Source organism: Tuber melanosporum (genome assembly GCF_000151645.1).
Source record: "Tuber melanosporum whole genome shotgun sequence assembly, scaffold_1, strain Mel28".
Lineage (NCBI taxonomy): Eukaryota > Fungi > Ascomycota > Pezizomycetes > Pezizales > Tuberaceae > Tuber > Tuber melanosporum.
Genome location: NW_003298755.1, coordinates 1481257 through 1492899, shown reverse-complemented (window position 1 = coordinate 1492899; position 11643 = coordinate 1481257).

The following is an 11643-nucleotide window of genomic DNA, read 5'->3' as shown; positions in this document are numbered from 1 at the left end:
ATTCGGTAGATACCAGCTCCTCTAATGCGGTAAGGAAAATTAAAGCACAGAAAAAATCTATCCAGATATGTTTGAATCCGGAGTTTCCCTGTCACCGAGCTGACAAATCCCAATATCACACAAAAAACCAGCCCAAAGGGTCACCTCCCCCTCAGCAAAACTTTTTCGAAGAATTAGGTGGGATCACTGGGTTCCTTATTCAGATCAGATATAGCGGTACTAGTATTTACCGATATCCCCAACTTCCAGATCTCGTATGATGTTTTATCCTTACTGTAATTTTTCACCTTGTAATAAAACCATTTTTCCCTTGTTCCTCCTATCCTTATCCCCCCCCATAGTTATTTTACTCACACCTCCGTCCGTTCTTCTCAAGAATCAAGACCCTTTTCCCATTGAACGGTCTTACGAAACTGGTGCCCTTTCCCAATTCATTCCTGTGCTGCGTACGCGTCTTTGTCTGTGGCTAATGATTGGAGTTTGGTTGGTTGGATAGGGCCTCCAGCTGAAACCTTACCCATGACTATTTTCACGGACTCACTAGCCACCAATCCTCCTCCCCTTCCCAGCTTCACCACTGCAGCTTCTAACGGTGGGCTAAGCCAATGTGTGCCGGGGTGTCTTGCTTCATCTATTCGCTCATTTATGGGATTGGTGTTGGAACGACGAATGTGTGCTTGTGGGGGGGATCTCAACGATATCTATACTACCGCCAACTTCAGTGCTGTGGGATGCGATAATACCGTTTGGTAATCAAGGGGGACAAAAGAACAGGACTTAACTTGCAGTGCACTCTGGTACCGATATCGTACTCTTAGTCACAGAATGTAAAACCACCGAACAATAAGCTGTTAGGTACGACCTCGTGGTCGAAGCTGTGAAGCTAAGTCATGCGTGCACTAGATAGTGTATCGGCTGATTCCTGAAATTCCAATGCTCTTCGGTGATCCGATCCAAGGTGGACCACGAAAACTGGACCGCGAGGAACGGGGATATTTGGAAGTCGAAAAAGTGGATTGGTCAAGTTAAATTAGGGTAACAAAAAAGTTACCTGTTATCACCGTGATCAGGCTTCTTCACCCGCCCGTTTTCATCGTGCCCAGTTAGAGACTCGGTTTGGAAGAGAGCGGACCTGTCCAAAACAGAGAGCCCTCAAGGGTCTCTCTCCCCTCCAGAGATCATGAGCGTTCTATCGTACATAATGCAGAGCGAGATTTCAAAGGAAAGCCTTCCCCCGCTTAAGGCAAAACAAATAAATAATAACGTAATTAGGAGTGCTATGGATTAACAGCTGGTTATGGATCAGCTGGTTTTGTAGGAGATTCAGAACAAGAATTTACTTATCTTTTGCCCAGAGCGGGCATGCGAGGCTGGTATCCTCCGAGTATAATAAAGTGGGTATGCTTTACCAAAAACCAGTAAAATTCTCAAAGTGTACAAAATAGGTTGAATAGATTCCACCATTTATTAGCTAGTAGGGTAGCCTGTTGCAATCTCAAAATATCTCTAAGGGTGAAATTAGAGCAATAATGGCCTAATATATAACAACCTTGGAGAATGACAGCTGTTACAGAATGTCAAACCTATACCCATACTGGTATCAAGAGACTACCAGGATAGGAATAGTAAAAGATATTAGTTGACCAAATAAAGGTACTATTGATTAGATACCTTAGCTGGACATGTCTCACCTTACTAGAAGGTACTTAGGTACTAGGTAAGGAGGACAGTTATCCAGCTGTGTAGGATAACGAAAGTAGTTGATTTGGCAGTTACCCTGATTTATTTAGTAGTGTATTGGAGCAGAGCCACTATCATATGGGTGTTGTTATGTGAAAAATGTACTGTTGCGTTTTAAAGAGTGTCGAGTTATTGAGGTTTAAAGTTTGCATAGCAACCAAGTAAATCTTGAGAAAAACAAGAAAAACAATTAAATCTCTAAATTTTATAATAACAGTACAACTAATGGTTGAATTTCACTTAAACTAAGTTTAAAAAACTTAGAATTTATGGTAATACAGACCTATGATAAAAAAAATAAGGAATATTGAAATTAAAAATTATCATTAAAAATTACATCTTTGTAGACAAGTAATACACTTAGTATCTCTCTAGTTGACAAGTCTCAATTGCCTTTCCTCTTCTTATTTGTAGAGCCTAGAGGGTATTTCCGACCACGTCACTTTATTGATCCAGTATCTGATATTGTAGTCTTTAGACTACTTGTGTCATGCTTATGATCTGTGTCCTGGTATATCTCCTGTTCTCCTCTAGCTTCCTGTATAACTGATCATTTATTAGTGAATAATTTCTCTAATTACATAGTATAAAGTACAGTCCTTGGAATGTAAACTTACTAGTACTGCTTTCTCCATTGTTTCCACTACCTGGTATTGTATCAGCCTGCTGAGTTTTAGACTTCTTTGCACATTGTACACATAAGCTTTACTTTTCCCTAACTGTGGAGATTAGTGTTGCTGTTGGCTTTGAATAAAGCCACTGAGATTGGTATTCAGAAGGAACATATTTTGAGTACTTATGCCAGAGATCATATCGCTTTTCCTTATATAAACCTATATCAGCAATAGCTTGTGGTGAAATAGTTAGAAATGAGTCCAGAGAGAAGTCCTTTTTACAAAGGTCAAATCTGACCCATGGTTGATCAGGTAGTTTACGTGCTTCAACTACCCCTGGAGCTGCCTTAGTGAATCAGAAAAATTAGAAGCTCTGTATACCTTCAAGGGTTTGAGATATTGAGATAAAGCCTGATCCCAATTGTGAAACATGCTTGCTGGTGTATCATTAAAAAGTCTTACTGCTTTAATCTTCCCAGCCTTATCTGCAGAGTCAACTAGCGAGGCATAATGCTTAGGAATCCAGACCTCCATTCTATTAGCCTTTTGCTTTACAGTTCCAAATCCTCTGTCAACACTATTACATGTATGGCCCTTGATTTGAAATCCAAGTATAATAGAGTTAAGATCATGGCTTAAAACTAACAAGTAAAGATACCATCGTATGGTTTTGTTCTTGTTTTGCCCTCCGCAGTTATCTGCCCATAGCTGTATCTCAGACTTCTCATTCTGAATCAATGTTAAAAACAGATGCAATAGTGATACAACTTGATTAGCCCCTTTTCCTTACTGTCCCTCTGTATGCATTGTATGATAATGATGTTTAGTGCCTTCATTGACAATATCTAAGTTATATAACTTGAAAGGTGACCAATAGTACCACTCAGATGGCTGTTGAGGAATACTTAGAATTTCTACTACCTGCTGAAAGTCAAAGGAATAACAACTAACCTGGGCTTGATCTTCCTTTGCCATCTTGATATCATTTTCATACTCACTTCTGCAAGCTCTGTACTCTTGACAGTGCATTTCCAACTGCTTTAAGTAATGGGCTTTATTGACTTGCATACTATCACTCCCCTCAGACTGTACATCCCCATCAGATATCTCCTCTAGGCGGATACTTGACTTGAGCTTAGAGTTACTTTTAAGTATTGCACATTCCTCACAGGTATATTTAGAGAGCTTGTGGATCATCATAAAGCAGAAAACCTCATGGGTTTTTCAATACCTGTAAAAGTACTCATATGAAGGAATCCACTGCAGATTTTGATGCTTAATCTCTTCAAAATACCGATCATATAGTACTTGATATGACAGATATGAGGGGAGTAATGTGGCATGTTCTACCTCTATATACTTTACAATCTTACCATTTTTCAAATATCTTTTAAATACACAGGTTGCAATAGACTCACCTTTGTCTGTCTTGATTCTCTTTAGATATTCTTCTAAACCCAGTACTACAGCCTCTGCCATATGATTGTATGACCTTTTCCTATAATTACCATGGACTTTTAGTACTGGCATACGAAGAGTATGAATATGATTCAAGATCCTGTAATTGCTCATCTATCCATATCCTAAAACTTACAAAAGAGCTCCCGACAAATATTGCCAACAAATGGCAAGCAGTACTTCATCTTTTTTTGTTCAAACTCCTTTGGCTACAAATCTTAGCTTTATACTTTACAGAATATGACCACTTACTAGTAATTGAGAAGAGAAAAGATATATTATCATCAGCGTTTTCTTCTTTCTGTCAACTATATCATGAAATCTAAGCTATTGTTTCCACTCCTCAGTACTAGCTTTTAAAGTACAGCCTTGAGAGCAAGAGCATGACTTTAGAAATTGTCTAATATGTTCATGAAAATTGCCAGAATCTATTCAAGTTATCTATTAATATATCTAATTTACTTTACAACTAATAAGAAGATTCTTTATCTTACCTGAATGTAAACTAAAATCTGTTTTCGCAAATTCTGACTCTGTATCAGTCTCTAGCTCTTCAGACTCCCAAAGAAATTCATGATCACTGTTATCCAGATCAGCAATATAACTAGTACTTAAAAAAGAATCTGCTTTGGGAAGAAAGTTGTGTTCAATCGATTTAGAATGAATGTAGTGATATTTCTTATACTACTTGAGCTCAAAGAAAAGAATACACTTTAATTTAAGCTCTCATTGAGAAGTTCTGCTTCACTATGTTAACATTTTACAAAAAAGATTGGATAATCAGATTGTCTGATATTACCTGTTGTACTTATTATTTATACTACAGGTTTATTATTACAGTTGCAATTAAAAAATAAAAATAAAAATTACAAAACATCTTATAACAATGAATTCGCCTTCAAAAATAAAGCCAGAAATATTTTCCTGATAGATCCTTATCTTCTTTATTTTTTTATGTAATAAAAAGAAAAACAGATTTTTTGAAATATTTACTTTAAAACTCTACTCTGAGCTCAATTTCTTTGACAAATATTTTTTAAGACTATTAGAGGGTACTCTACATGTTGAAGAAGTTTCATATGAAGGGAAGTATATTTGTTGCGTTGAGAGATTGGTACATTTTTCATATAACAGTACCCATATAATATCTTACTTCATAAGATAACTCAGAGTCCTGTTATCGTATCTTTGAACTACAATTACCCTACCATAGGTAACATGTTATTCTGCTATGGAGCCAAACTACACTAGCTTGAAAGTAACTTGTTACGCAGGACTTTCAGACAACCTGTCCACTTGTTTAGCAGGTAAAACTAAGTAGGATTCTAGAATATTAAGTAGTATGTCTCATTTCTAAATAAGCAATTTAGGTCTGAATAAGCTGTAACAAGTAGGTATATTGCTTGATACCTCCCTCTGACTATGTTGTTGGTTGCTAGCATCATCTGTTCCTGTGTTTTTTTGTTTTTATATTATAAGATTCATTATTAAGATACAAGAATCTTGCATGTAGTATAAGCTATGAGATAAAGAAAACTATAAACACTTCCATTACACTTCCTGCCAGGTAAAAGCCAAAAGCCTTAAGCTCTTTTAATATAGAGTTAACTATATATTTCACACAGAGTCAGACCTGTTATTACTATTCAAGTAAACTCAGTACTAAGAGAAACTAAATTCAAGATAAGTCAGAAGCTATAAAGATAAACCTTCCAAGATATCCAGGCACAAAGGTACAAAGGAAAGTCTAAAAGTATAGAAGCAATAAGAAAATACATATCAGGTACTATTGTATTGTACCAGAGTGCAACGGGCGTTACTTGGGCACCCTTTATATCCTGCATACTCAGACTTCTGGTACAATTAAAACTAACATCCGGGCAATCTGAGGTTACCTCACTAGACTCTGCTGTATTCTGATACTACGTGGTATCTAATCCACATTCTGGTGTATCCTGGTATCAATAGTAACTAATACTGGCATCTGGGTAATGAGGGGTCATCTGACTGGACTGCAGTATATTCAGATGTGATGTCATGTTTAATTTACATCCTGAGGTGTCCTGATATTGTCATTAGACAAAGGTCTTGGTGATGATAAATAATCACTGACTTAGTATGATAGTTATAAGAGTACAGTATCATCTCCTCACATTGTTACCAGACTATAGAAAATGTTAGCAGTACTGTAACACCATTTAGTCTTGGTAAATGTAGTTCCATTTCATATGATATATAAAAGTATAGCAAATAGTAAAGAGGATTTTTTTTATTACCTCAATTAGGTGATATTTATTTTTATTAGAATTTTGATTACAAAGTTAGGTGATTGTTCACAGATGTCTTATAGGATAAGGCAACTGAAGTTGCCTTTGAAATTCCCTTTTTGGTAGTTAGCTGGTATGCTTATTTCTACAGGCTATTCAATACAACTGCCTGCTAGGGGAAATTCTGTTATCCAATACCTACTTGTGAATACAGGCATCTTGTCTATCTGGTATTAGGTGTAACAATCGTTCTCTGCTATTGTTAATTCTTCAACAGGTAACAACCTTAAGTTTTATGTTCTCTTGATATCTCGATATCTCTGAGAGCTATTATCCTGGCTATTCCTTTTGATAGTTGAAGATTGTCTTGTTATCGTGTTACTTCTCGCAAGTGAGACCTCTTACTCATTTAGCATTGATGAAGATTTTTGTAAAGCATTAATTCAACTTATAGTATAGGAATGAACTTATGTGGTTGTGTGAGGAGTTGGTACCAGAGTTCTATTTTTTTTTTTTTTTTGTTATCTTATTTATTTCACTAGTTTTACAAATAGTAAGGCTGGAGGTCATATCAGCTCCTACTATGGATACCGGCACCTCCATCCCGCTTTGTTCTCCAGCAGCCAGAAGAAAAACTGTGACCTCAGAAAGGCTAATCCCAGCAACCAGGTACCCGAACCTCAGATCCCACAACTTGAATGAGGAGAGGTCTCACCTAGAGCTACTGATACTCGACTAGTCCTTAGTTTAAAAACCTCACCTGCCAGTCTCCCGCATGACTATCTACAACTAGTAAAGCCAGAGAGTCCAAAAACTCATTCTTCAAAGCAAGAAAATCCCCCATTCTGACAGCACACTCTCCTCTGAACAGAAAAAGACCCAAACCAAGAAAACCTTAAACCAAAAGCAGAAACCACCCCCTTGCGTATGACAACCAGATTCCCAGCCAGACCAGTAGGACAGACGACGCCCGTGAAGTCAAAATATGTGATGGGCATATCGTATACGTAATATAAATATATATCTTGTACATGTAGCCCATAATTGCGAGCAGGAGAAACTATAAGAAAAGAGCACCTGCCATAAGTAGGAGGTATTGGCTAAAGGAGAACCCCAAGCCATCTGTTTGAGAGGGCCAAAGGTGTAGCCCAAGGTAGCAAAAGAGGGTGTGATAATAGGGTATCAGCCAATAGTAGTAGGTTACCAGCCCATGCGACAGAAGAGAAAAAGGGAGAAAGAGCTGAGGACCCCAGTACAAATCCAACTATTACTGAACCATTGCCGTATTACCTCCACTTTCATGTAGTCCCTTTTTCTGCGAGAAATAGTGTTACTTAGTGGAAGGGATCCTACTGGTGGTTGAGAGGTAGAAGTGCGAGAGAAGGAAGGCAACTGTAACTTGAACTGAGTGACTAGGAGGGCATAGTTAAATCTTAATAGGAGACAGACCCTGAAGTTACTAGCTAAGGTGCTCTCCAACAGGGATCATGCAAGTGGGGAGAAGGACTTCCACCACTTCCAGTACAGCCTAGAAATAAAGAGAGGAAGCTGACAGTGCCAAAGCTAAACAAGCCTCTATATGTGAAACAGGACTACTGTGTGAGCCCAGATAACTCCCCCATCAAGCGGACAAAAAACCAGTAAGGCATAGGCAGGAGAGGATACAAGAGTTAATCATGCCTCTAGGTAGAAACTATTGAGTGAGTAGAGGGGAGTGGAGGGGTCCACAAAGGTTGATGTGGAGTTGTCAAACTATGTGGGAGGAAAATAGGAGTGACCGAGCATGTTGTACTGAAGGTTTTGTCTTTTTATTATTATTATTATTATTATTATTATTATTATTATTATTATTATGTATTTGTTGTTAGAGTACAAGAACTTACATGCAGTGCTAGCTATGGCGTAAACAAAACCTAAATTCCAAAAATAATGTAAACAAAGGAAACTAAACTGGTGCTTCCAAATAGTATGAACAACCCATATCACAAGGTGTATATAGCTAAATATATAGGGAAACAGGTTGAAGTTGTGGAGATAAAGGTAGCCAGGCTGCCCTGGAGGGCTGGTGACAACTAGTGGGGCTCTTCTTCATATAAGTTCTTGACTCTGGAGAGGTGGAGATTCTTGGCAAGTTTACAAAAGGGCAGGTGAGGATGGCATGGTGGAAGATCTTAGGCTCTATCTTACGATAGAGATAGGTATTTGAAGCATCTGGGTCTCTCCCATAATAGTGGCCAGCCAGGGAACTCTTTCTTGACCTTATTTGATATATGCAGCCTGCAATAGACTTACTAAGGCCCATAAAGAGGTGGCTCATAAGACTAGGAGAGTACTCATAGTAGAGAGGACGTGGGTATTGTTTAGCCCAGGTATTTAGGGGTAGCTGTTTGCAGCCTGTTTTGATGGCAAGGAATGAGGGGTCACCTGGGACGGCTAGTGGCAGTGACAAGGGAGGGAGGGCTTCGGATGCCAGGGGAATACTGGGGAGCGAGCCCACAAGTTTGACTATCCACTGGGCTTTGGCATCTAGTAGAAGGCATTTCCTCACAGTAGGTAATGGTTCTGGTATTCTCCAACTTAGTAGTCTATAACCTGGCGTGAGGTCTACTATTTGAAGATAGTGATTCTCTGCAAAGGGGAAATATGAGTTAGTAGGAAAGGAGGGGTAAAGAAGCGACATGGCTGGGTTTCACTCAGGTGTGAGGCAGACCATTCTAAGTAATACACGCTGCGGGTAGTGCTTAATAAGGTATTGTATCAGCAGAAGGGCGGACTCGCAAGGGAGAATATCGGTGGGGGTCTCCATGAAGCAATTTGTGGTCTACCTCTGAATCTGTCTCAAGAAGATAGCTAAGCTGTCCATCATAGAGAACGAGGGGAAGATGAAATCGGCTGTGGAGAGAAAGATGGGTGCCAAGAGAGAGGAGGACATGTGATAGCAAATAAAGAGAGCAAGCTGTTTTCCTATATCTCATAGCCTTTTTAATAAGGAGAACGCACCCAGGGCTAACGCTAACTACAGTGAAAAGTGGGTATTGGTCACTCAATGGAGAGAGCAGGAGGTGGGTTTGAACTAGTAGCTGTACTAGTGGATTACCCCTGAGGGGAAAGAGAGCAGGCAATCGTTAACTGTGGGAAGCTTAGATGTGGGGCCCTTCTGTTTGGGGGTTTGCCAGAATAAGATATCTGTTTTAGGCACAGAGAACGAGACACCTAGCCTTCTGCTACTCTGAGTCAGTATCTTCACTAGATGCTGGAGGCATTGGATGATTCTCCAGTAGGAATTGGAGGCTACAGTTACAGTGAAGCCATCCACATATAGCAGGATCAACTCTCATGGTACTGGGAAGTGAAGAGAGGAGACATAGATGACAAATAGAAGTGGTGAGATAGGGGATTCTTGTGGGGTGCCAATCTGAACTGGCTTGAAAACCTTGGGTGAGCTCTGGAAAATGAGCCGGCATTGCCTACCTGTTAGGAAGAATTTGCTCTAGGAGTAGTGGTACAGGACATGCATTTGAAGTGTAATATATGGAAGAGGTTGTTGGGCGAGAAGTTGTTGAAACTACCTTTAATAGTAAAGAACAGGGTAGAAGCCATGAGCTGTGAGTGTTGGAGAGTTTAAACCTCATGGGCCAAGGTAGCATATGCATCAAAGATACTGAGACATGGTAGAGAGCCGCATTGATGTGGGTTGAGCAGGCTCAAAGACCTTACCAAGGGGTAGAGACGGTTTGCCATTATTCTTTACAAAATCATTGAAATTATTTCCAGGAGGACAATGTCGTAGAATGAGGTCAGAGTGTTATGCAATATCACGCACATGACTTAGCAAGAAAAAGGCTTTCATGTGACTCATGATTATGAGTCATAGGTATTGTATTATTTCGCACATATAACTCATTTGAGTCATATGACTTGCTATGTTATGATTTGTTATATTTCACATATGGCTCGATGATGAGTCACGGGAGGTGCACCTGGTGAGTATGCCTTGCAAGTATGCCTTGCAAGTATGCTTTGCAGGAATGTCTTGTGTATATGATTTATGTTTTATACAGGACCTTGTTATGAGGTTATAGGTTTTGCGCATGTGACCAGATTGAGTCATATGACTTGTTTATTGTGTTATGATTGGTAAAAGAGTCTTTGCACATGACCATACTACAAGGTCATAGGATTTGAGTATGTGACCACTTTAGTCATAGGACTAGTTTGTTATGATTTGGTTTCACACATATGACTACTTTGGGTCATATGACTTGGGGTGGGAAGAGTATAATATAATGAGGCCAGTATGGCAGAGGAGGATAGGCTCTTCATGCCGTATTCTAAGTACTATCCCACTAGTTCTATCACCACATGTCAGAATGTAAAGGTTTGGTAACGACCCAATTAGAGCCCATGATTTCTATCTCATCATAGGCTTCAAGTCTTTTACTTTAATCACCTTTTTCGGGATCGTTGTTAATCCTCCCTCTACAATTGCAGGAAATATTGGTTTCCTTCTACCAATTATTATATGAATTCATTTACATCATCTCCTCACGGTTTCAATTGCTAAGTGAGCCTCCATTCCTTCCACCGCATCTATTCTACTTTTGTCAGTGGTTTACTCTTATGCCGTTGAGATGAACTTTGCACTGGAGGCTGATGTCTCTCACTTGTGGCACAACATCTCAGGCCTTTCTCTGCGATTTCATTGTGCCAAGAATGATATATCTACATTTTCAGCTGCTCTCATGAGTGAACATGTTTTTAATTATAGTTATCTTAAGATGTTGCTAGCCTAAGCTCCTACATTTTACCCTCTTTACTAGTTCTCTTGATCGCTTTGTTTACTATACGGGTCTTGGTTAGGAGGAGTGAACTGGACCCAGAGAACTCTCAGGGTCAGGCGGAGGAGCTCTCGTGGGGGAATATTACACTGGCTGTTTTCTCAGCTCCTCCTGCAGCTTCGACTTCCAGTGGTGGTATTAGTGGACCTGTTCTTTATTTGTTGGAGCCCATTGAGAGGCTTGCTCCAGGTGTAGGTGGGGTTGATTATGGTAGAGTAATACTAGCTGTAGTATTATGCGCTGCGGGGCGGAAAATGCCTGAGATTTCAGTGGCTGAGCCTGTAGCTGGTTGGGGTAACGCCTCTAGTGGGATCCCCCCTATGGCAGAAGTTGGTGATGAGGGTGGCCTACCCACTCCTGTTACCAGACTTATGCCTGGGGGTGAGAACAGAAGGAGAAACACAAATCATCCGGTCAAGTAAGACCAGTCCTCACTTGTGCTACTTGTCCCTAACTCAGAAGGGTTATCATCTTCTCTGGTTTGCTGACACACCGGCAGAGTGGTCGTAGCCACAGAGGTGGAGGGGGGTGAAAGGGTAGGAATGGAGGTTGTAGAATCGATGGGGGTAGGCACTGGCAGAATCATGGGGAGAATTGGTGGAGGGGCAGGAGTTGCTCCTTCAGCACTACTCTCAGAAAAATGTGGGGGAGAGGTGTCTTCTGCCCCGTCATATCCAGGACAGGGTCTGGGGTCTGAGGATTTGGAAGTATGCCATCTAGGAGTTC